The 25266-nt window shown below is 57.6% G+C and overlaps 1 long non-coding RNA gene across 1 annotated transcript; it reads right to left on the bottom strand.

The window, feature by feature from the left end:
• Positions 1 to 436: 436 nt before the first annotated feature.
• On the bottom strand, positions 437 to 1682 carry LOC150001193 (uncharacterized). The gene is made up of 2 exons (XR_016513174.1): positions 1203 to 1682; positions 437 to 1113 (listed from the first exon to the last, which is right to left on the bottom strand). It is a non-coding gene; the product is annotated as an uncharacterized LOC150001193 (long non-coding RNA).
• Positions 1683 to 25266: the final 23584 nt, after the last annotated feature.

Here is a 25266-nt window from a genome sequence, read left to right as displayed (position 1 = left end):
TCAGCATTCTGCCGCGTGCCTTCTCTGCGTGGAGTTGGTGACAGGCGCACACATTTGTCACTTTCCCCTCTTACCCCAGTGTGTCCCCCCCCCGCCCCTTTCCTAGCTCCGGTGACATCTCCCGTGTGCTCCCCCCGGCCAGTCCGTGAGGAGCAGTTCTAGGACCTGAGTCATTTGGTCCTGGCGCATGGTCGGGCGGCATCACTACCCTTTTGCAGTTGGGGGAACTGAGGCCCACGCAGGCGAGCCGTCTGGCTCAGCAGGCTGAACATCCTCGTCCTGAAAGTAGGGATTTGTTGAATGTCTAAATAGTCGCTGTTATTACTCTAAATATTTAGTGTGAGAAAACTAAACAGAAGGAAAACTTTATGTTAACTCAGGAATTTTGGGAAGATATCAAAGATACTAAACAGAAATCAAGAGGCCCTTTCTGAAATATTTTGGAAGTATGTTAAGACATTTATTTTTCTTTGCCCAAGTTCATATATTCTTTCACATTTCACGTTGCTGTCGCGTCTGCCCGTGAAGCTGTGCGTTGGGCTGAGAGGGGTTCCTTTCTCTGTAGGAGCAGCGAGCGACCCAGGCAGGAAGCCAGGAGCCTGGGGGTCGCGGGGGTCCCGGGGGTGTTCTGGCCGGGGGAGCTGGGCGGGCTGCCGACCACAAGGCCGAGAGGTGCGGGTGCGGGGCACTCCCCGCTGCGTCTCTGCCCACCCCGCTGATACTGGGGAGACCCTGTGCCTCGGCCGCGGGCCTGTCTCGCTGTGTTTACCATGAGGCTCAGCGTCCACTTTCGTGAAGCTGGTGGGCAGGGCGACCGGCTTCCCAGGCAACTGTGGGCCATTTTCCTTTCACTCCCGACTAGTCTTCTTGCCCGTCATGAAAAGCAGGCCTCTCCGGCGCGGGTCGTAAATCTGGAGGCATCTGCATGAAAGAGGCGTCCGGAAGGCACCCTGGGGCTTTCCTGCCGGAACCCAGGAAAAGATTAGTTTCTCTGGAGAAGGTGGGAAGCCTCAGACGGTGGGTGATTCACAGGTGACCGTGGGCCCCGTGCCCCGACAGCCAGCCCATTGTCATTTCAAAGACCCTCAGGCTTGTGTGAACATTCACCACCCCCTGTAAAGAAAAGAACACTGTGGTCAGTGTAGCTACCAGAACCCAGAGAGGCCTCGCGACATAATCCTTGCAGTGCTTTTCTGACTTACATTCCTTGGCGGGGGAGACAGCAGGTACTTGACTGAGATGCCTTTGTGTTTGCAGGGGGCTCGGCGGTCCCAGCACCACGCACCCCGTGGGACCCCGTTCTGCCCGGAGGACCGGCATGCCCTCTAAGCCTCAGCCGTGCAGGCCCTCGCGGGCGGCTGGGGCGTCTAGACCTGACCGTGACCGTGGCAGAGCTGCCGGACGGGGCCTGGTTAATGGTGACGGGTCCTCGTTGAACATTTACTCGGGGGTCAGACCTGAGCCTGGAAGTAGCTGGAGTTCCTTTCATCCTCAGAGAAGCCCCAGAGGGGGAGACCGAGTTTCTCAGGTTGACTTGGGGGCTGAGGACACCAAGGCGGGGAGTGGTGACTGGCCCAGTGGTCACCGCGGAGACGGAGCGATGGCGCGAGCAGCCCAGGCTCCCACACCCGCCAGGTCTCGGCCAGGGTGCCCAGCCCCAGTTCTTCCCTGTCAGACAGAGGCAGGGGGGTTCGTGTGCCCGTAAACCATCAGGAAAGGTTGGTGCGGGGGGACCCGTCCCCCACCCCAGGACCCTGCTCAGAGCTGCCGCCCGAGCCCTCGCTCTGCTGACGGCCCCCCTCCGGTGCTGGGAGTGCGTTTCATTTACACACGCGGCTATGCAGAGGCACGTCACCGGCAGCCCATTAAACCCCTCGGGGAGGGGGCTCCCCCCACCGCCCCGCAGAGGCGCCAGGGTCAGGGGGCAGGAGGGGCCGGGGCTGGCGGCGCTGCCCCTCCCCCGCAGCCCCGCCGAGGACGGCACCTGGGCCCCTCGGTAAATAGGCGCTGGGTAAATGAAAGGAAGGAAGGAGCGGGCTTTGCAGCTCAGCCGGCCCCTGCCCCCTGCCCTCGAGCACCGGCACCAGGGGAGGGCCCTGCCGAGAGCAGCCTCCGGCCCCTGGGGCTCACACCTGGTGTGAGAGCAGACAGGTCCCTGCAGGGGCTTGGGGGGCAGGGTGGTCGCCTCAGGATCCTGTGCCGGATGTGGCCTTTGAGCTGGGCTGGGCTCAGGAGTGGGAGGTACACTCGGCCACCCCCGCCCCACCGTGGGCCCTGCCGACGGTGTCTTCCCTCAGCACGATGGCCTTGGTCCCTGCTGCCCTTTGACGTGGAAACCAGAAACCCTCTTGTTGTGGACTTCTTCTGTTCCTCGAAGACTCTTTGAAATTATCTGCTTGAAAAAAAAACAACATGTCTTATAACGAGTTCAGTCCTGGTCGTGAGCACCAGCTCAGTGCGTGGGGCGCTGGCCCCTGGCTTTGCGCCTGCCAGGCCCCAGGAGGGAGCTTTGGGGAGCCCTGTCCCCATGATCAGGAGGGAGTTTTCACACGGGTCCTCTCGGTCCAGCTCTGTGGCCACCAAACAGACGGAGCCTGAGCAAACCCCTGACGGGCGAGGCCTGTTTGGCTTTCACCGGTGGGGAGTGCCTTTCTCTGCAGGAGAATGGTCTGCAAAACAGTGATCAAGTGGAGATCAATAACGACCCGTCCCTGCGGGAGGGCGTGACAATGGGGCCCCTCCCTCCCTGACTTCGCTCCTTTCCTGTTCTCCGCGTCATCTCAGCCAGGCATCTTCAGAACCAAACTAAAGACAGGTGACATCTGCCTTCCCCTTTCCCAGGGCAGGAAGTCACCACCCTCTGCTGCTGTGTCTGAGCGCCGCCCACATGTCTTCCTCCCTCTGGGCGTCCTCTGGTCTGCGGGCTTCTGGGACAGCATGCGCCCTGCTTGTTCTGTCCATGCTTCTCTGTGTCCCCTGGCTCGCGTCCCCCCTCGCTGGCCTGTGCTGCCCACCGCACCCTCACGTTCTCGGCAGATGGCGGACCATCTCCCGGGGAGTGTGCGTGTTATTTCTGCCTCGTTGGGGGCACTTCCCAGGGCATCGGCCAGCCCGATACGCCGATACTGTTGCATGTCCGCCTCCCTGGATGGTACCGGAAAGTAAGGATCACGCGGCCTGGTTTGTGTCCACCACGATCAGGCCAGGCGGGGTCTCGCCCCGGGCAGGGCTGCAGTGAAAGCAGAGTTGCGTTGTTGGCTGTGTTGGGTGCAGAAACACGGGAGTCTTAGCCCCTTGTGTCTTCGTGGAGAGAATCTGAAAATCACTGATCTGAGATCGAAGAAGAAAAAGAATCTGTGATTGCCCCGCTTGAGAGTCCCTTCGAGAGGCAGGTCCTCGGCGCGCACGCGCGTGTGTCTGATGGGTGTTTGTCGTCCTGTTCTGGTGCAGGCGCTATGACGGTGGCAGCTCCGAGCTCACTGCCAGACGCTGCCGCCCCAGGTCACCTCGCACTGGCATCTGCTGACTCTGCTCGTTCAGGGCGCGACGGGCCAGGTTCTTGGTGTGGCAGCAGATTTTCAGTTATGTGCTGGGCATCACTCTGGCTTTCTGTGGTGAGAGCCTGCTCAGTCTTCCCAGCAGGCAGTTTCGCAGTTGAGGTGCAGCCGCAGGTTGGGGTGTGTGGTGCTGGGAGGGGGTAGCCTGCCGCCCGCTGGCCCCGCCAACACCACCCGGCAAAGGCGGAGTGCTGAGCCTCACCTCGGCACAGTCGGTTTGGGGGCACGTTCAGCTCCTCCTTAGACCCCCTCACACCCTCCCAGGGCTCCACTTCCTTGTGGCCCAGTCCAAGTCGGGGTCAACTCAGCAACCCTCTGGGGTCCCTGAGAGCAGGGTCGGGGCAGGGGTGAAGGACCCACATGCACAGACTCATCACTTGAGGGGGGACCCCGCTGCCACTGGCCCCTGCCGGTGAGGCGGCTGCGGGAGGGAGGAGGGGTACCCCATGAGCCTGTGTCTCACCATGGCTCATGGTCCCCGAAGGGTGGAGGCCCAGGTCCCCGCTGGACCCCACTGGCCCCGCTCCTGCGGGGGAATCGGGTATCTGTTCCCACCAGGTAGGAGACACGAAATCAGCTCCTGCTTGGTCAGCAGACACCACCCCAGGGGATCTGAGTGTGGTCACCTGCTCCTGCCAAGTTGGGGCCTAGGCGGGTGGAAAACGAGCTCCCGCCGGCCCTGCTGAAGCCAGGATGGGTGGGGGCTGGGCTGGAGGAGAGGGGGTGCTGCGGAGGAGCCTTTCAGTGCGCTCGGGCCTCCGGCCCCAGCCCTTTGTTGCTGGGGGGGGGAGGGGAGGAGGCCCGGCTCTCGGCTTTTCTTGTCTGAGCCTGCTGGCGGCTCCGATTGGAGATTCCAGCAGTGTCCTGCCAGGATTTATGGGAGGCGATAAGGCATGTCAGGGACAGGGCCACACTCGGCCCCCTCCCCCCTCCCCCTCCCCCTCCCCCTCCTCCTCCTCCTCCTCCTCTTCCTTTCTTTTTTTTTTTTCATTCTTTAATTTTTTTCGCTAGATTTATTTCTGCATATTTACATATTTTACGGTTCTGCTGATATTGTAGACACTATGTTTTTACATTATAGGTTGAGTTTATTGCTGATGCACAGAGATTTAATTTTCTTAGACTTAAACATTTTTTTTCTTTTTTCCTATACACTGACCCATAATGGTTCTGCCTGCTTCCCTCAGCTCCCGACTACACACCCACGTCCTTTTCGGCTGCCTGTTTGGTGCTGTGCTCTTCACGTCTGTGTGTGTCTGTCGCTGGCTTTGCCATGGCGGTGGGAGGCCCCGAAGCAGAGAGCCGGGCGCTCCCGTGGTCGGCGTCCACGCACCCTCCCTCGCGTGGGGACGGCTCGGGGTTGCCCCTCACTGCAGGGCCACCCTGCCGCAGATGAGGCCCACGTGCTCACTGACAGAGGCACCAAGTCCCTTGCAAGTCCCGCTCCCCCAGGCGGTTTCTTTTTTAAACAGTTGGAGGTCTCAGTAAAGCCCAAGAAAGTGCACACATTTAAAACGGACAGTTTGACAAGTTTTGATACATGTTCACTCCCGTGGAGCTGCCACCGCTGGGTCACAGCGCTCCACGCACCCCGAAGGGCAGGCCTCCCGCCCAGCCTCCCACCAGCTCCATCCTCATGCCGCACGCGCGCCCCCGCTGGGCTCATTTGCGTTTCCTGGGGTGCCGCGTCGAGGGAGTAGCGTGTCTCGTCTGTGCGCTTTCCCTTGGCGTGATTATTCTGACAAGGATCTGTGTTGAGACGTGTAGCCGTGACCTGCTCCTTTACATCGCTGAGTCATCCCTCTGTCAGACCCGTCACTGCGGGTCCCCCCGCTGATGGATGCTTGGGCGGCGTCCAGGTCTTCACTGTGGCGGTACAGCTGCCGCAGGTTGCTTACTTCGCCGTGTCTTTCCAGACGCCCAGGAATGCGGTGTCCTTCCCTCTGCCCTCCCTTCTGGAGCCCACGGCGCCTGCGGAGGTCGTGGGCATCGGAGCTGAGGCCCGGCTGTGGCTCTGCCCGGCGTCGCTGCCCCGGGCTGGGGGCACTCGGGGGCTGGGCTGCTCGGGAGGGGAGGGCGGCGTGCCAGGCGGGTCCCTCGGTGCGGCGAGGGGCCCCGGGGCGCGGACATCTCTCTCCTGCAGGTTGGGGCTCCAGGAGCGTGGGACACGTGACTGCCCCGAGCCTGACCTGGCAGGGACCAGGCCACGGGGACCCCCGAGGGCACCCTCACTTCATAGGTTTCATGCACACTTTGGATGGTTCAAGCTGACTGCTGGGAGCACAGCAGCCTGACCTTCCTCCTCAGGGAGCCCCGACTCTGGTCTGCGAGGACCTGGCCGTCAGGTCAGCAGTGAGCAGCGCCGGCGGAGCGTGGGCCTGGGGGCTTCCTCCCCGGCGCGGCGCTTTTCAGCCAGTGTGCCGTGACGGTCTGTAACACACGGAGCACCTATCAGTGGGGGGCCCGGGCCTCTTCTCCCCGAGACGCTCAAGCGAAAAACTGGCAGCACACGCCGCAGCAAGAGCCGTCTGCTGTGAGTGAATCAAAGTTATACGGGTTTTACTGTCAGGTCGACCAGAAATATACTTTTCGGTGTGCTGCAGAGTCTTAGTCCTGAGTCGGTGTGCCGTGGGGGGAAAGGCTGCACGCCGCTGCCCACGGCAGTGGCTGTCTCTTGTCCTCATCACGCGGGAACGCGTGTGTCTCCGTGACACCCACACGCAGGGGGCCCGGTGTGTACAGCGGCAGGGCCGACCGCACACGCGCGGGGGGCACGTGGGGGACACTCAAGCACAGGCCCCTCGGTACCCCTGACTGTTGTCGGTCCTTCAGGGTTACGGAGGGCACCCTGCACGTCTGCCCCCGTGGGGGACCCTGGCCGGCTCCCCATGCGCCTTGTCATGGGCGCGTCTGTTGCACAGGGTGGCCCCGGAATGGAGGGTGGAGGGGGTGACGCTGCGTAGGGGGCCCCCAGAGGAGTCACAGGGAGCAAACCTCTTGCTTTTGTGCGCACGTGCGTGTGTGTTATCTGTGTGTCTTTGGTCCTTGGCCAGTGTCCCTGCTCATCCGACGTTCCCGGTAAGTTTCATGCGTGAACGGTAGGGAGCCACTGACGGCTGCTCCTGAGCCGGGGCAGAGGACGTTCCGCCCAGGCACCTCCCAGCGCCCAGGGCCCCCGACGTGGGAGAGGGAGCTTCCCCGGGGAGAGCGGCCCCCGGCGCCGGGGCTTCTCCACGTGACCTGTAGGCCAGACATTCCAACTGTCGTCAAGAAATAGATTTTCCTTTTTCCTCCCTGAGAGCGGGGCCGTCTGGCGACAGTGCTGCCGAAGGAGGAGTGGGCTCGCCAGGCCGTTGCAGCTCGGGCTCCGCTGAAGGGGGATTAACTTTTTTTTAGTCGCAGTAGCAATTAGGGAAGATGGAGGAATGCAGGGAGCGGCGCTGGGGCTTCTGGTGCGAAGGCCAGACCCCGGGCAGCGCCGCGTGAGGAATCCCGAGCCTGCGGAGCCGACAGCTGAGGCCTGCGGACGGGCGGCGGGGGCCGGCGGGCGCTCCGCGGCCCCGCTCTTTGTCCCGTTGGGGTTATTTTGACCGACGACGTCATGGACACATGAGCTGCTGTCGGGGGCCCACAGGGTGCCTGCTGGGAGCAGCAGCTCCACCCGGAGAGTCCTGCCTCTTAGTTATCGCAGTTCTGAGAGCCGGCGGGGGGGCTGGGGGGCCGGCTTTGCAAATGACAAGTCCTGCAAGTTATGGGGAGGTCGGGGAAAAGGAAAAGAAAAGAGAAAAGAACGCCCGGTGGTTACTGAGAGGGAGCCTGGTAATGCTGGGCTCGCGAGGCCAGCGCAGAAACTAACGTAGTTGTTCAGGAAACAGAGCTGTGTGAAATGCCGTCTTATTGATATACAGTGAAGGCTTGTGTATTAAAAATTCAAATTTTATACAAGATATGTTTCCAAACACCCAGACGTTAGAGTATGAAGAACTTCTAGCATTGTCTGCCTAGCTGAGGGTAAACCTATTCAACTTACTTTCAGTGAGAAAGCAGAGGTTTTTTTTTTTTTTTTAAAGGTGTTTTCAATCAGCTCTTCTCCCTCGAGGAGGGGCCTGACCTTCCCTGATGTGACAAACACCCTGGTAGCTTTGCCCCTGCCCGGATCTGTGTGTCCCGAGAAGATGTCCTTCGTTTTACCCCGAGTGCCAGGTCCCACGATCCCCTTCCCAGCCACGACGTTACCGGCTGGCGTCTCTTAAAGCGCAGACTGCTGCTCCTCACCTCGCGGACCGCGGGGAAGGAGGGGACAACGCGCGGTGACCCCGGGCTCGGAGACGTCCGTGCACGTGCCCAAGAAAGGGCCCTTCCCGCCTCTGGAGCTCTGGGTAGTGCTTTTTTTTTTAATCCTCACCTGAGGATGCTTCTGTTGACTTTAGAGAGACAGGAAGTTGGGGCAGGGAGGCATCCGTGTGAGAGAGAAGCATCAACTGGCTGCCTCCCGTACGGGGGTCGTACCCGCGACCCCACTGGTGTATGGCCGATGCTTCACCCAGCGGAGCCACCCAGCCCACCGGCCACGGCGCCGGGGTGCTTCCTCCTGGTTCCCAGCCTCCCGTCCTGCTGGGCGGCTGCCGCTTTCCAAAGGGGACCCCCCACGCACACACCACGGATCCCTCCCTGCCCTCAGCACCCCAGCCCGCGGTCACACGAGGTAGTTTGATGTCAGCTGCATGGCATCCAGCGCCACTGCCCCTCCCGCCGCCCGCATGGCGGCCCTGGGAGGCCTCTGGGTCCCTCCCACCTGGCCCCAGACACAGCTTTGTGTCCCCACTTCCCCAGGGGCCGTACCTGGGTGACCCCTCATGACAGCAGACCCTTCGGAAGAGACATGATGCTCTAATCCTGTCACATTCAGGGGTAGACCTAGAGTGGAAAGATTCTAACTGGAATAAATACGAGCTCTGTTGTAAAATCTCTAGCAATTGCCCCGGGAGGTGATGACTGAGCAGATAGTTTTCAGATGGATTTGACATATTTCAAGAAAAATTGGAGGGTGCACACGCCCAGCTGAGGGAGCTCACAGCCCCACCCCGGGCCAGCGGCATGGGCCCTGGACTTAGCCAATGCCCCTCACCCTCGTCATCGCCCAGGCCCGGCTCTGCCTGGAGGAGGGACCTGGGTGGAGTTCGAACCTGGCCTTGGCTCTGGATTTTAGAGAGGGAGCAAGGGACGCAGCGCAGAAGGACGGTGCCCGTCCCCGGCATCTCTCTCCAGTCGTTGGAGACCGAAAGGCCTTTGTAGAAAAAGAAATGAGTTGTAGGCGAAGCCGAATGCCTTTATTTTCTTCTAGTCCTTCTTGGAGCCTGTATTCTAGCAAAGCGGCAGCAGTGGGCTGGGGCTGGGAGGGAGGGGATGAGCAGGAGGCCTGCTGGCGGTCTGCGATGGCGGTGTGTGGGTGGGTTCTGGGACTGGGTTCCGGCCCCTGTCCGAGGTGCGCGTCAGCTCCAGTCTCTGCTCCTCACTGCTTCGGGGGCCCGCAGAAGCGAGGCTTCGCTCCCACCTGTGCCCCGTGCGGGCGGGCGCTGTCAGAGCCCCGCAGGGAGCCCGCCCTGGGCCCGCCGCTCACGGCCGAGCTTCGGCGGGCAGAACAGCACCCGTGCCTGTGAGGGTCGAAGGGCAGCGACCATGTGTGCTCCCCTTTTTCTTTCTTGTTTTTTTGCATAGGTGCAAAATTTAACAGGTCCTGGGGGTCTGTGATGACAAGTCAGTCACTGACCCTGTGCCCCAGCAGCGGACTTACTGGTGGGTGCACTGGGCACGCGCCCTGGGCCCTGACTGCTGAAGGGCCCCGCAAAACCCCAACTTTACACTGTTTTCTAATGACACCAAGTTTGGTTTCATTACTACACTGCATAAAATAGGGCTCACATGTATTTTTATTTTCCTTGTCTCTCCTTTTTTGTTTTTTTTTTAAGAGGCCCAATATTTTCTTCTGCGCCCGGGGCCTCCGCCGACCGTAATTCACCTCCACTGTGCCCCCAAGTCTCCTGGTCTGTCTCCTGCAGAAGCAGCCCTGCCCGGGCTCCTTAGGTGCCTGCCTCTCCTCACAGCTGTGTGCAGCGACTCCCATGCTCGCCCACGTGCACCTCAGAGCACCTACACGGAGCTCCACCTGGTCACGGTGCTATGTCGCTGCTAAGGGGCGTGCGGGGCTTCGTGCACCCATGGGTCCTCCTCAGGGGCACCAAGGACCCGAGGTTCCAGCAGCTCCCACCGTGGATGTGTAGCTGACGGGGCAGGGAGGGGACTGCAGGCTTCTTTGAGATTTGTTGCAAGAATGAGATTTCGCCACCATCTCCAGTATTTTATAATTTAGCCAGAGACCTCAGGCCTCATTCTGGGCCGTGACATTTAGCTACAGCTTCTTGGGGCTTTTTTCCCAGCTTTCTTGAGGCGAGAAGATGCTGCCCGCCAGTCTGCTGGGTTTCATGGCTGCTGGTCTGATGAGAAGGACTCCGGAGTGTGTCTGTTGTATAAAGTATCTCAGTCCAAGGACTGTGTCCGGGGGTGTCCTTCCTTTCAGTGATCAAGGTGGGATCCTTCTCTGACGATTTCGGATCAGCTCTGAGGGCAGGGGCAGACAGCGCAGATGCATCCGGCTTCTGTCGGGGGGGCTTCACCGACTCCCACGGGAGACGGGGCTCTGGGATGGTGGGGCATGGCCGGCCATGGGGCGGCCTCCTGGTCACTTTTCCCTTTTTGACTGAATTGACTTGGACTTTTAATTTTTATGTCTCTTCCTATAGTGTGAATACACAAAGCCCTATCCCTTGGAAGGCAGCCAGGAGCATTCAGTCACTTGTAATTATTCATAAAACTCCAGAATCGAGGAGCACCCTATGTCATGGTACCAACAGCAAAAGCAAAACTTGAGTGACTTAAGAGAACATTGGTCAGGGACCATAAGTTCGTTTGAAAGGCCTGGAAGTGTCGATGTGCCGGTGGCCCCCAGTTTAAATGTAGTTATACTGGTTTTCCTTGCCCCCTCCGCTGCTCCCAGGGTCCCTGGTCACTCGTTGGCAGGCTGTCTTCACCCGAGCCGTCCTTCCCTCTGACGCAGGCCCGCTGGCCTTCGCCGGGTCCACACGGTCCCCCGTCCCCGAGGTCCTGGGCCCGCCCTGTGACTCTGGACAGGCCATGCGACGTCTCAGACCTATTTGGCTCAGCAGGCAGGGCAGCGTCCCACAAAGCGAAAGGGTCCCAGTTCATTCCAGGTCACCCGCGCCTGGGTTGCAGGTTTGGTCTCCCCAGATGGGGTGTGCACGAGAGGCGACCCATCAGTGTTCCTCTCCCTCTCTTTCTCCCTCCCTCGCCCTCTCTCTAAAAATAAGTAAAGTTTGAAAAAATTAAAAAACACTCCCCTCTCCCCTGAGCCGGATGTAGGGGGGCGCGGGGTCAGCGAGGCTCCCAGGGTCTGTGGGCGGCACCTGCTGGGCCTACCCGCCCCCCTGCTTCTGACCGAGCAGGTCGGGCCGGGGCTGCAGAGCGCGCTGGGCACGGGTTCCCCGGTCCTGCCATCCGGGGCCATCACAGCAAACCCCGGGGGCTGCAGTGTTCTGGGAGCGCGTGGGCTTCTGCAGCGACTGTCGCCCCCTACCCATGTCCTCCTCCTCGTGCTGTAAACAGCGGGGACACACCAGTGCACACGCGTGTGTGCTTACGCGCACGCACACGCACACGCACACGCACTAGCCCGTGGCTGGCCTGGCAAGGACCTGGAAACCCTGGTTTTCTTTCTTGAAATGCTTGAAAGTGAGAACATCTGAGTTCATGGCTCTCTTTACACGGAAGGAGGACAGAGAGCGTGAGTTCTCAGTTTCATCTCTAGGGTTTTCAATCTTAAAGTTTTTGTTCTTTTTTATGATTATTTTTAATAAAAGCTACAATTCTGTTGAACTTACCGAAGGTATGTCTTTACTAACATCTATAAAACGACGACATATTTATTCCCTCAGTCCTTTTCTCTTGTTAAACTTTCACACGTTGGTGGTTTCTGTTGTATTTGTAAAAGGGTTTCCTTTCACCCCCGTTCTTGGAGGTCCGTACGTTCGGTTACGTTTGCTTTCCGGGTTGCCTTTGACCGGATTTCCTCCCTTCTGGTTGAAGGACGGGGCGCCCGCTGCTCATTTAGCGCCTCTGTGCTCCTGCAGACAGGGCAGAGGTCGTGGCCCGCGCTCCTTCTGCTCTTCCCCTCGTTTCCTGTTTATCCGTCCTCACGTGCCACGCTGCTCATTGTCCCCATTGTCCCGAGACTGCGGCACTAATTTCCTCCTTGGGCCCGTTACTGAGGCCGTGGCTTGTTTTTAATTTTCACGTGGCTGAGCTGTTATTGTGTTTGCACATACGTTCCTAATTTCTAGCTGTGCCACGCTTGGCGCGCGCACGGGGCCTGACGGGCCGTCGACCCCCTTCCCGTGTCAGCCCCGGGACACGCGGGGCGGGGCTGTGTCTTCAGGCCACCGGGCAGGAGGGGGCTGGGCCCAGGTGTCTCTTCAGCGCCAGAGACCTTTCTGTGTTTGCAAAGTGCCCTGATACTTTTCGTCGCTTAGTATTTTTAAAAAGGATACCTTCAGACGTGTTGGTAAATACTTGCCAGTGCAACTTTCTGTGAGTGCCCTGCCCGCCATCCCGTGCGTGTGGGATGATGCACCCCTTTGTCTCGGCCGGAGTCCTTCCCGCGTCCTGGGGGGCGAGCAGAAATCGCCCTCAGCAGGCCATGTCTCTCAGCGTCTCTGTTTGTTCGTTTGCCCTTCATGTCAACGTTGCGTCGACGGGTGACGTCCGTTCTTATCATTTAAGGTTCGTTTACGTCTTTGCCTTGTGATTTGGAGGATGGAGACCTAGTGCTATTTTTGTTCCTCACTAATGACATTTTTATCAAGGGATCAGGCTTTTTAACTACGGATTAGGATTTCCTGGCCGGCGTCGCCCTCCGCGGTCACTGCGTTTGAGTTTGCGCTTTGTTCTTAGAGCGCCGCCCGTTCTGTCCCCGTCGCCCCCACGGCTGGCTGGCTTTTTAAAAGTGTGCTATTTCAGCTTGCCTTGGGTGTTTGTTTGTTTGTTTGTTTTAATTGGAATATTTTCCAACATTATTTTGGAAAGAAGGGAACCGGACAGTTGACACTCATTGCCACATGTCCGTAACCTCCGAGTCCATCGTTTCTGTCGGGAAGGCTCCTTCATCTGTCTGTTTTCCATTTCCCTTTGATGGTTAAAGTATTAATTTCTTTTTATCCTTTTATTATGACTGAGAATGCAAATATTCTGTTTTCAATTCTACAAGTGGTTGTGTTAATATATCATGAAATTTACTCAATTATGTATTTCCTAATAAAGAACAGGATCTTCTGTCTTTTATGGAAGGTACAGCTTTCTTTCTTTTAAAATCCTGTCATGACTTATTTTAAGGCTTGAAATTTCTTCTTTTTACTTAAATTTTTTTGATGTTTTCATCTTTAAAAGAAATTTTTTTTTTCAGTTCCATGAAAATGTATCGGGTTGGGGACACGTAGGTTTACAGCTCGTCTGGGCGAGGACACGTGGGCTGGGACTGTCACAGTGGCTTTATTGACGCAGAAGGACGCCGCGGGGCCGCCACGAGCCTCCCTCTGCCTGCCCGGGGCCGGGCGGACCGCACCGCATTCGGCCGACAGCGTGGTGACGTCCACGTGCCAGGAAATGGGTCCTAACTATTTCACTTTTAAACTCAGTTTTATTCCTTAACCTTCTGTTTAGACGAGCGAGTCTTCCTAGTTTGCCGATCCCTCTTGAGGCCCTACTGTGTGCTGCGGTGGCTGTAGCAGGGAGGCAGAGGAGTTCTTGACCGGGAGGAGGGGACACCAATGCAGCACGGGAGCTGAGGGGGGGCGGCAGGGCGGGGACAGCGGGCTGCTGCCTCTCCCCGGAGTGCCCGGCGTGCGTGCGGGGGGCTGGGTTCCGGGGAGAGCACAAAGTACCGCACCGTCGTTCTGGAGAGCGCACCGTGAGTTTCCTGAGGAAATGTCCTTGCATGTCCCAGCGCCATTAAGTCCCCATTTTGGATTTGTGGTTGAATAAAAATAGAAAGGGTCCATTTAGCACAGCTTGTGACTTCAAGAATCCTGGAAGTGACCCGTCGCCTTAAGCAGACCAGCCGTGTTTCTCTAGGAGTGGGTCAGAGGAGGAGGTGAGCCCGCGTGTGCAGCGGGCCGCTGCCCCTCGGCCGAGGAGGGGAGCGAGGCGGGAGGAGCGGGGGCAGGCGGGGCCAGGGTGGCCAGGGTGGCCGCGGGTGGGCAGGGGACAGCCGGAGAGCTCGGAGGCCAGGTGCTCACCGCGAACCCACACCTGACCTTCTTCTCAGATGTGGGTGGCGACCATGTCATCCCTTGAAATCAAGTTAGTAGGTCACGAAAGCATGTTTTGCTAAGGAGCTGGAACAAAGAGGCTCTATCAGAGTGGACGGCACAGCCCTCCGCATGTCCCAAGCCTGCGCCTGTTGTCAAGAGCCAGGAGCGTCCCAAGATGGACGCAGGGACCCACTGGTGCGCTGGCTGGCATCACAGTTCATGTTTCTTGGATCCAAAGTCTTCCTGATGGGAGAGGGGGTGCAGGACAGTTAAACCCACCATAAATGTAACTTGAGTTGGCTGTGATGTGACAGGTGTGTGAGTGTCATCTGCTGTCCGCCGCTGTCTCTGGAATCTCAGTGAGGAACACCCCATGCGCTTTTCAGAAAAAGCAGCGAGGGCAACATTTTTTCCAGTTGTATCGTTTTAGCTTCACTAGTACAAATTGCCCTTAAAATGGAAACAAATCAATAAACATGGAATGGAAAGAACAAAGGCACGTTCAAGTTCAGCCACTGGATCCAGAAGTATAAATATTGACATTGTTAAGGAAAATGTTGACTCTAGAATGGGCAGACTTTCGACTTTGCTTGAACTAGTTTTCTGCACTCCAGTCTAATGAGGAAAAAAGGGCCAGCTATGATGAAAATTATTACAATTTCTATCAGACGTTCAAAACTCAATTAAAACAGACAGACTCCGGTACATTATTCATAATGGCTTCTCGCAAAGGTGGGCGTAACAGTCACCATCCAAAGCCCCCAGGAAACCAACGCAGAGAGGTGAACTTGGCAGGGTCGCCATGATCAAAGGAAGAAAATGGCGCCCGTCATAGATAATTTCACGGATGTCCCCCAAAGCTCACGAGGACGTCTTTTGTCCTCCGAGCCACAGAGAAGCTTCCGTCTCTCTGCCTGCTCAGGAAACTCTTCCTCGGTGTCTGTACTCGGTCATTTTTTGGGTAAACCAGCCAATAACTTAAAAATGAAGCTCCCTTTTGCACCGGCTGCCGTCCGTGCTGTTGTGGGACAGTTGGAAGGGAGGAGCGCCGGTCAGGGCCGGGAGGGGCTTTCAGGGCACGGGGAACCACAGTGGTTCACCTTTGTCAGGGGCAGGTGGCCAGACAGCTGGGTTCCATAGAGTCACAGAACCGGGACAAGGCCTGGCTGGTCCAGATCCATAAAAGTGGAAGGGCTGTAAATAAACATGTTCCCCATGGTGGAACAAGTAACGACCAGAAAACGTGATGGTGGTGTTATTATTTTTAAAGGTTTGACTGTATAAAAGGAAGTGTTGCAGTTACTGCTTTATGTATCTCCACGCGTTAGCATCCCGAGGAATTCTGTGGGATCTCATGGTTGTATAAAAAAAAAAAAAAAAAAAAAATAGCAGAAGTTGTTCATTTTATTCAAGGGAGCTCACCATGTAGCCACCTGTTTGATAGTTTTTATTAGGATAAAATATACAAAATATAAAATTCACCATTTTAAAATGTTAGCCATTTGCTAAGTGTAGATTCACAACGCTGTGTGGCCATCCCTGCTGTTTATTTCTGGAATTTTTCTCATCGTCCCTGTCCCCTCAGCTTCTGGTAACTTCTCTCCTGCTGGCTGTCTCCGTGACCTTTCCGACACTGCGGACCTCACGTCGGCGAGACTCCCCGTGTCCTTGCGTGACAGGCTGACTCCGCACGGCACGGTGTCCTTAAGGTCCAACCATGTTGTGACCTGTGTTGGAATGCCATGGTCTGCAAGGTCTAATAATAATGCCATTGTGTGTCTGTGGCCCGTTTTGCTCATCCGTTCACCCGTCATCCACGCTTGGATTGCGTCCGCCGTTTGGCTGTTGTAGATTGTGCTGTTAGGAACAGGGGTGCACAAGTATCTGAGTCCCTGCTTCCCATTCTTCGGGGTCCACGCCTAGAAGTGGCGTTGCTGGAACAGACATGGATCCTGCAGTTCACCTTCGGGGGGCCCGCCTCACCGTGCCCACCATTTCACGTGCTCCCCAGCAAGGCACAGGGGCCGGGCCCCTCCCACCCTCACCCCTGCATGCTTCTCTCCTGGGCTTGGATTTGCATTTCCCTGCAGACAAGTGATGTTGGGCACCTTGTCGTGTGCTCCTCGTCTTTGGAGAAATGTCTAGTCAGGTTCTTTGCCCATTTTTGGATTTTTTTGTTGAGTTATAGGATTTTTTTGTCATATTCTGGGGGTGAATCCCTTATCAGACTTGCAACTCCTCTGTCCCTTTCTCTGGGTTATCTTTTTACACTCTTGATAGTGTCCTTAGATGCACGCAGGTTTTTAATTGGGGTGAATTCCAGTTTCTCGCTTGTTTTTCTTTTTCTTGTTCTTTCTCGTTGCCCGCGCCTTTGCTGTGGAATCCCGGAGGTGGTTGTAACACCCAACGTCATGAAATTTTTTCCTGCGTTTCCTTCTGAGAGTTTCATAGAAACAAATGTTGACCGAGTCGATGTAATCCTTACCAAGAACCCCACGGCTGTTCGGTGCAGAGGTCGGTAAAGCCTCTCTGACAGGGCCCCAGACGGGTTTTTGTTTGTTTATAGCATAAGGAAGAGTCCCGCTTCATTGTGCTGCATGTGGCCGTCGGTTCTTCCAGAGCCACTTGTTGAAAGGCTGTCCTTTCTCCATCAGATGGTCTTGGCGCCTTGTTGAGAACCAGTCCACACGAGGGTTTATTTCTGGGCTCCCTGTTCTATTCTGGTCTGTGTGTCTTCATTACTGTAGCTTTGGGTGCCTTTAGAAATCAGGAAATGAGAGCCCTTCAACGTCGTTCTTCTTTTTCAGGATTCTTTTCGGCCATTTGGGGACCTACGGGAGTTTGTAGGAATTTTAGGGAGGCTTTGTTTCTGCACCAAAAGCGGTGGGGTTTGGATAGGGATTGCAATGAATCTGTGGATCACTCTGGGTCGAATTATCATCATAAAAAGATGAAACATCCCAACCCATGAACACAGGGTGTTTTCCCCATTTGTATCTTCTGGATAGTCTTCTAACAATGTTTTGTAGTTTTTCGTGCTCAAGTCTTTTGCCTTCTTGGTAAAAATTTTTTTCTAATTATTTTATTATTCTTGATGCTCTCTGAGATGGAGTTGTTGTTTTTTTAATTTCCTTTTCAGATTTTTCACACTTTTTGCCTGGTGATCCTGTGCCCTGTAACTTTGCTGGGTTTATTTCTGCGCTCTAATTGCATGTGTGTGCCGTGATTTTTAGAGTTTTCTACAGATCAGATTATATCATCTGTGAACAGAGATACTTTTAGTTCTTCCCTCCCAGTTTGGAGGCTTTCTGTTAACTTTCTCTGGCCTGATGTCTCCGGCTGGAACTTTTGATACTCTGTTGCACCTAAGTGGGAAAAGCAAGCTCCTTGCCTTGTTCCTGATCTTAGGGGCAACGCTCTCGCTCTGCACGGCTGGGTGTGAGGTTAGCTTTGGGTTTGATACATTTTATTAGAGACCAGAGTTAATCCAATCTTGTTACTCTGTCTGACTTGCCCTGGAGGAAACTACTCCACCGGGCTTCTGAGACGGTACATTTTCCTGGCTGAGGGGCGATCTCATTTGGCAAATACTTTCAAAGGTGATGTTTTGGTAATAAAATCGGAATATCTAAATGATATTTTTGGTATTCTGAAGACCCTTTACGCTGGAAACTTCGAGGGGCGGTAACAGTATGTTTCCATACATTGAACACACCCAGGGTTCCGGAGGGCAGGCCGGGGAGAGCAGGCGGGGAGGGAGGCCCGGCAGGACCGCCAGCGGCAGAGAGTGCAACGTGGCAGCGGCGGGAGGAGGCGTGGGCGGAGCGGTCTGGTGGTGGGGCGTGGAGAGGGTCCTTCAGGGACTGGGAGGAACTGTGCTCCGTGGCAGTAAAGAGGGGCCGGCAGGACACTCCCGCCTCCCCCAGGCCCTCTGAGATGTGGGTGAAGGGACAGCCAGCGTCCCCAGGAAAGCAAGGCTGTGTTCAGGGTGCCAGGGGATGGAAGGTGGTCCGGGCAGAGCCCTCACCCACCCGCGCCCACCGTGTGTTGCGGGCGTGGGAGGCCCACGGGCAAAGTCAGGGCGTGGCCCCGGGGTCTTGCAGCCGTTGGCTGGGTGGATCAGTCAGGCTTCTCCAGTGAAGCAGAACCTGGATGTGTTTATATAAAGAGACTTATTGTAAGGAATTGGCTCCTGTGACTGGGGGCTGGCAAGTCTGAAATCCGTAGGGCTGGCCCGCCGCCGGGGAGCTCAGGCAGCAGTTTGCTGAATTCCTCCTTGCCCCGAAACCTCAGCCTCGCTCGGCAGGCCCTCGCGGGGCTGGGGGGGAGGCCCACCGCGCTGTGGAGGGCAGCGGCCTCCTCTCCGAGTCAGGCGATTGCAGACCGTAACCACTTCCACGAAATTCCTTCCGAGCAACCCCCAGCCCGGTGTTAGATTACAGGGCTGGCTCCAGAGCCTGGACAAGTTGACACAGGACACTCATGAGCACGGGGGCCAGGTTGACACGCAGGCCAGAGAAGTTTCAAGGCCTGGGGACTTGCCGGGGGCCGGAGGCAGGTTCCCAGCCAGAGCCGTGTGCCGAGAGGGAGGGAGAGGCCAAGCATCCAGCACTCCCCGCCCTGCCTCCACTGCTTGCTGGCCTTTCTCAGCCCAGGGGCCCCGTCAGGGTCTTTCTTCTCCTGCCTCGTGGTGCCTGAAAGGCTTCTGCAGAGGCACATGCAGAGAACGCCGTAGGCTGGGGCCGAGCGTCGCAGATCCGGGGCGCCGCCGTTCCTGTGAGCTGTGCTGCCAGGCAGGGCCTTCTCATAGCTGCGGTCTGCACTCGCTGTCCGGGACTGCCCTACCAGCGGCCGCGTGGAGGGCTTTCACACGTGGCTTTCCCCGGTTCTGGAGGCCGGGAGGCTGAGCTCATGGCATCCGCAGCCTCTCCTGGGGCCTCTGCCCTGGGTGTGGAGGTGGCCGCCTTGCCCCGCGCCACCCCGTGGTCTGCCCTCCGCGTGTGCCTGGGCCCTCGTCTCCTCCACCCCAGGGACCTCATTTTAAATGTCACCACTTTAAAGACCCCTCCCCCCGATACAGCTAAATTTCGGGGTGCTGGGTGTCAGGGCTTCAACATGTGGGTCTTTGTGGGGAGTGGGACACACAGCTCAGCCCATAACCCCGTCTCCTCTTGAACTGTGTTGCACTCTCGATGGGTGGAATTCATGTCGCTAAGAGGATGCCCCACTAGAGTCTTTCATTTTTCCTCTGGGAGGCTTTTATTCCTGAATTCTAAACACATCAGACCGCAGCGCGACGGAGGATCTTGACTTGGCTACGGTGTCCCAAACGCCTGGGGCCCCGTGCCCGGCAGCTTCTAGCCTTTCTGGGTCGGACGCCCAGGTTCCCTCCGCAGCTGACCTTTGTGCTCCGTGTCCCGAGCTCTGGTGTGACCTGGTGTCACCATTTACCGCCGAGTTTCAGTCCATCTCTCCGTGGGCTATTTTCAGGCCTCTGGAAGCTCTCCCCGGGATTTAGTGTTCTGCAGCGCAGATTCTGATTGGACTGCACCCAGCCGACAGCTCCTCTCGTCTTGGGCTCTTTCTTCCCTTCTCTGTATTTTCTTTCTAGTATTCTCCCTTTTTCATGATTGCCTCTCTTTCACTGACAGAGAAGACTCACTTTCTAAATTTTTCTTTTTTCTTTTTCATGGTAAAACATTGTCAGGGAATAAACCCATCTGTGCCCCCCAGGGTAGGAGCGGGAAGGAGTTTCTGTGCTGCGTTTCCCTGGTCTCACTGTCCCCCTTTTGAGGTGGCTGTTGCTCCCCTTCACTGTCCTGGGTCCTCTGAGACACAGCTACAAAGGTAATTGTGCCCCGCATACCCGGGCACCTGCCTGTCCCTGGGCACCTAACTCTGACCCGAAGCCCTGGATCTGGTGGGTGGTCCATTTAGAGCTGTTCTGTGTCCTCCCTGTTCTAACAGGGTGGTGCCCGTGACCACCAGAACCCCCACTGGGAAGCCTGCCCTGTGCAGATGGGGTGCAGAGAGCCCAGCGAAGCAGGGGCACTTCAGAGTCGGGCAGTGGCTGTCCCTGGGCACTTGCTGAAAGTCAGGCCTGGGGTTGTGGCGCAGGCAGTCTCTGCTCTCTGCAAGCAGGGTGTTTCTTCATCAGGGGTGAGACCAGGAAGGGGACCGGACAGCTCAGGGTGGGGGTGATTGGTGGGGGGCAGTCCACGGGGAGCTTCCTGGAGGAGGTGGCCCTGAGCTCTGTCCCCAGCTCTAGTGAGTGATAGGTGTCAGAGCTGGACCAACCCCTGTAAGTGCTGAGGTCTGAGAAAGCCTCAGGGGCTCGGGAATTATGGTTTGTTCGGGGTCCCTGGGCCCGAGAGGAGCCCAGGTCCCACGGCCCCTCCGTAGCTAATCATGACGGAGAACACCAGTTGAATCGGTGACTGTTCCCGAAAATGCCTTTAATCCCTGAAGAGTTCTGAAGGAGAAGAACAGTGTTGAGGGACACGAGAGGGGTGTTACTGCTGGTCTCTCTCTCCTGGGAACCCACCGCCTGTGTTCCAAAGTGTGCCTGGTAATCGCGTGTTCTGTCTTCACGGGGAGGAAACGCTCGTCTCGGCAGAGACGTACAAGCAGAGACAGCGGTCGGAAAAGCTCGTGCTGTCGGTGGTCTCTGCGTGTGAGTGGTCGGGCCTGGCACTTGGTCGCGGTGCTCAGAGCCGGACGCTGTCCGCCCCGCGTGCAGGCCACGCTGCTGACCCCTCCCCCACCCTCCGCCTCAGCGGGGCGGAGGCCTGGCTGGAGCCAAGTCCCAAGTGTTCACCGACATTTTGTATGCATCGGGCCTGTGGTCTGTGCTACAGTGAATTAAAGGGTGTTCAAAACACAGGATTTCTATTTCCTGCTTCTCGGGGCTCATGGCAGGAGCCGGGTGGCACTTTAAGAGTCACGGGAAACGGGGCCGCAGGGCGTGCGTGGCGTCCCCACCGCGAGCAGTACTTCACCCCGGCCGTGGCCGGGACTGCCAGCTTTCACGCACGCCACCCTTGGAGGACCCCACGACACACACGTGCCCCCTCAGCGCTCCTTTGGAATTAGGCTAAACCCTTGGTTCCCAAAGTATGATCGCGTCTTGAGGGTGTTAATAAATGTTATGGGGAAAGGGGGGCCGGCCAGCCGTGGGAGCGCCGGGGACGCGTGAGTGCGTTTCGGTCGGCCACCCTCCCTGTCTGCCCACGGGCCCCGGGGCCACAGAGGGGTCTCCAGGTGTGTGGGGGGCTGCAGGAGGGCCGGGGCCCGGGCGCTGGCATCCCGGCCACACTGCCAGCGGTGTCCCAGCGTGTTCTGCCGGGCGTGGCTTCTCACAGCCGGTCTCGGTCTCTTCCAGGTGCAGCCGTGCAGCAGGTGTGAGTGAAGAAGGCGAGGAGGAGCCCATGGCGTTAGCAGGCTGCCCAGACTCCCGTATGCACCGTCAGTACTATCAGGTACGCGTGAGCGTGGGCTTCTGATGCTGGCCTGCGCTGCCCGGCGCGGCTACAGCGCAGGCGGAGGTCATAACCTTGACCCGTGCCGTGACCAGCAGGCCAGCATGTGCTCAGCCGGCGCTGCTGGCCCGTGCTCCGGCGCAGAAGACCAGGCCCGCCCCGTGTGGCCCTCGCCTTGCTTCGGAACATCTCACCGTCACCTGCCCCTAGACCATGACCTCCCTTCCCTGACATTTCCTGCGGTGAAGCAGGCATGGGCAGTCACCGCCAGGCCCTCAAACTCCTCCTGGTCGGTCGGTGTAATGGCGGATCTCAGGATGCTCGAGGGCACATCTGAGCTAACATCAGGGCAAGGACGCAGGCAGGAAGGCTGCTTGGCAGGTGGCCGATGACCTTGATGTCACCTGCCTTTTGTAGGTGGGGTCCTCCCAGAGCGGCTCCTTCCTCCCGCCTCAGAGCAGTGGGGTGAGCTATTTGGAGGACCACATTCATCTCTGTCCCTTTGCCCTTCCTCGAGGGCTGCTGAGGAGGGTGGGTCACCACGTTTCCTCTACCTCCTGAAGCAGACTCAACTTGAATTCCACTCTGCGGTGCGGTGGGCTGCGTGTCATGAGATGGTCCCTGGGGCTTTGGGTTTGACCCGGGAGGCTCAGTTTGGCCTCCTTGGCTCGTGACCACTGACAGGACATGCCCCCCGCCCCTCGGCCTCCGTGGGCCAGCGGGAGCCCCCAGAGGTCCTTCCCTCTGCTCTGCCCTTCATCCGGTTGTCACACGTCCCGGAACTTGCTTGTCTCTCCCTCGACCTGTGAAGTGTCTTCAGCTGCAGGGAGGAGCGTTTCCGGCAACGTCACCGCTGCAGGCAGCGGTCTTTGTCCTGTATTTGGTCTCAAAGTGAAACAAACCTTCGAAGAAAGGCTGCAGATTAGGAATACTGTTCATTGTAATCACTGAATTTGACACACAGCCAGAATGGGTTTCACGCCAGAAAAGAGGACTAGAACCTTAGCAGACCCGTGACGTTTGTGGGTGACTCACGGGCCAGTGCAGTGGGTGAGCCCTGCTCTGGGCTCGGCCCTCTGCCTCCTGCCTGATCAGTCCCTTGTTCTTAAAGGGCCCACGGTTGCCTCTCCCTGTTGACTGACTGAAGCTCTGTGCTGTGCACATGGCCCGATTCCCATGTGGCGACGGAGCTTTGCCCCGTTGTGCGGTCCCAAGGCACCCCCCTCCCCGCGGCCCCCGCAGGAGACCCTCCCTTGGGGGAGTCCGTCTGAAAGTTCCTAGTGTCTTCCTCAGCTGTACAGAGCAGGCCTTCAGGGCAGGGCATCAACAGAGGCCTTCTGTCTCCCTCCCTCCCTGGCGTCTGGTTTCCTGCCGGCGCACACGGAGATGGCAGGAGCGCCCGCTCACACCAGCGGCCTCTTGACGGACGCGTCAGCTGTCTGTCCCCGCCGCCTCAGCTGCTCATGGCTGTTCTTCAGGAGACAGGCAGCCGCGGACACATGGTGGCCGTTCCCAGAGAGCCTCTGTCACCAGAGGAAATGCTCGGCCGTGCAGTTCCGTGGCTCCTGAAGACACGGGCTCCCTCTTGTAAAAACCCCGCAGCCGGACTTGGCAGTGTCTCCCCTCTGTTCCTGGAAAATGAGAGGAGAGTTCCAGGGTTTCTCAGAAAATGGGATGATTTACAGCGAGGTCCAGTCTTGAGCAATCTGCACTTGGAGCGGTGAGATCTGTCTCCAAGTTTTTATAGAGAAGAATTTCTTTTTTGTTTTTTTCCCCCCAGATCCTCATCGTACAAATAATTTTCTGCTTCTAGCTGGTTCTCTAATAGCTGTGGCTTGGATTAGATGTGGGGCTCAGCCAGGGAGTCACTGATACGTGGAGCTTTTCATGTACCCAGAAGCACCAAAATTGGTGTGTGCATGAAATACCCTGCTTTCTGCTCTGGTGACAAGGCAGAGAGCGGCATGAGGGGGCAGGGCATGGCCAGGGGAGGAGAGGACAGGCCACTTCGCCCGGAACATGGAGGATGTCCCTCTAGTTCTGTGGCCTCGGGGACCCAGGGAGCTGCCGTCTTCCTCCGTCTCCCAGTGCGTGTAAGGGGTTAATGCTGTTACTGCTGCCTGCAGATGGGGACATGCCCAGCCTGGGGCCAGCCAAGCTGCAGAATCCCAGCCCTGGTTGTCCCTCTCCTTCCTCGGCCATTGAGTGAACACCACCAGGTGCCAGACGTGGTTTCAGGGCTGGGGGGCAGCTTTGCAAAGCAGACAGATTCCTGGGGCTCATGTGTCTCAGAGAGGGAGGCCGGCCTGGGACAACTGGCAAATGTGATCACGGGGAATAACGATCATAATTCTGAAGCCAATAAAACAGGGCCGTGGGGAGAGTGAGGCCAGGAGGTCGGGAGGCCTGGGGGGCGGGGGGAGCGGGGGGGGGGGGGCAGGGCCCAGAGCCGGGTGGGGCCCGGGCAGGACCGGGCAGGGCTCTTGCAGGGCTGGCCGAGGAGGAGAGGCCCAGCCTGCCTGGCCGGGGAGGAGTTTGGGTTTCAGTCAAGTAGCAATGAGAGATCTGGGAGGGGGAGGGGAGTTATAAATAGAGGCCTAGAGCCGTTGTCTGCAATTTTAAAATCCGAAAGGCTGAGGACTGAGCGGTTTTTTCCATTGCTCATGTCGGGCAGAGTCCAACTCTACTGCCCAGAACCGGCCTGGCGGGGCGGGAGGCCCGAGCAGCCCTGGACCCTGCCCTATCTTCTTCCTGCCCAAGACGGTCTCCCCCCCCAGCCACAGGGAGCCCCCGGGGCTTTGGGGAAGGGATTAGGCGTGCCTGTTACCCCGGCTGCGGTGAAGAAAAGCCACATTCATTATCCTTCAGAAAAATGCAAAAACGGGAAAATAAAATGAGTTCAGGTCCAAGTGATCTGAACAAAATGTCGAACTCTGCCTGAGACACGGAACGCCTGTCTGTAAATTTCATCGAGGTCAGGGAGATGGCGGTTGAGTTTCCAAATGTGGATTTCAAAACCATCTCTCTACTTTTCTCAGCCCTCCCGCCCCCGATTTCTGAATCAGACACGTCCACGCTTCTTTCAGAGGTAAAACACCCCAGGAGCAGTCCTTGGGGTTCTGCCCTCCAGAGACTCTGCTCCCCCCACCCCGGGGGTGGGAGTGGGGCTGGGACAGAGCATTCCTGCAGCCTGGAGCCTTCTCTCCCCCGTCCCTCTGTGGAGGAATTTCATAAATTCTGTCCCAGCCCCAGGGTTCTGCACGTTGTTTCTTTTGGCTCTGAGTCAGATCTGTATCCCTGGGCCTCCAGGCCAGGGATCAGCTTTTCCAGGGCAGGACTTGGCCCAGGATAGCCCGTGTGCCCGACCGGCCCCCCGCCCGCTTTTGTAAATAAAGTTTTATTGGAACGCAGCCACGCTCGTTCCTTGACGCCTGTGGCTGCCTCGAGGCCACATCGGCACAGTTCGGAAGACATCTTCCAACTGCTGTTTTCGAGCACCGATGGCTCGGACGCGTCTCCTGGGTGGACGGGGGGAGCAGCCTCCCCCGTCAGCTCGTCTCCTTAGGAGAGGGGACAGGGCTCGCAGCCCTCGGAGGAAACTTGGCTCACTGATTGCATGCAGCTGTGGGTTTTGTGCTGGGAGCCCCGACATCTGGATTCCTCCCACTTTTTGGCAGTGTCCGTCGGAGCTGGACGGTGACATCATCCCTCCCCGGCGATTTGGGATCAGGCGTGGAAATGAATACCATTCCCCGGTCTCTCCCTGGGACTCGTGTGTGTGTGTGTGTGTGTGAGTGTGTGTGTGTGTTGTTTTCTGTTTTCTGGGTTTTCTTTCTCTTCTTCCAGAGTAGT

The sequence above is a fragment of the Furipterus horrens genome, unplaced genomic scaffold, assembly GCF_987537825.1.
Source record: "Furipterus horrens unplaced genomic scaffold, mFurHor1.1.pri manual_scaffold_9, whole genome shotgun sequence".
Classification (NCBI taxonomy): domain Eukaryota; kingdom Metazoa; phylum Chordata; class Mammalia; order Chiroptera; family Furipteridae; genus Furipterus; species Furipterus horrens.
This window is presented reverse-complemented; position numbering and strand designations above follow the sequence as displayed.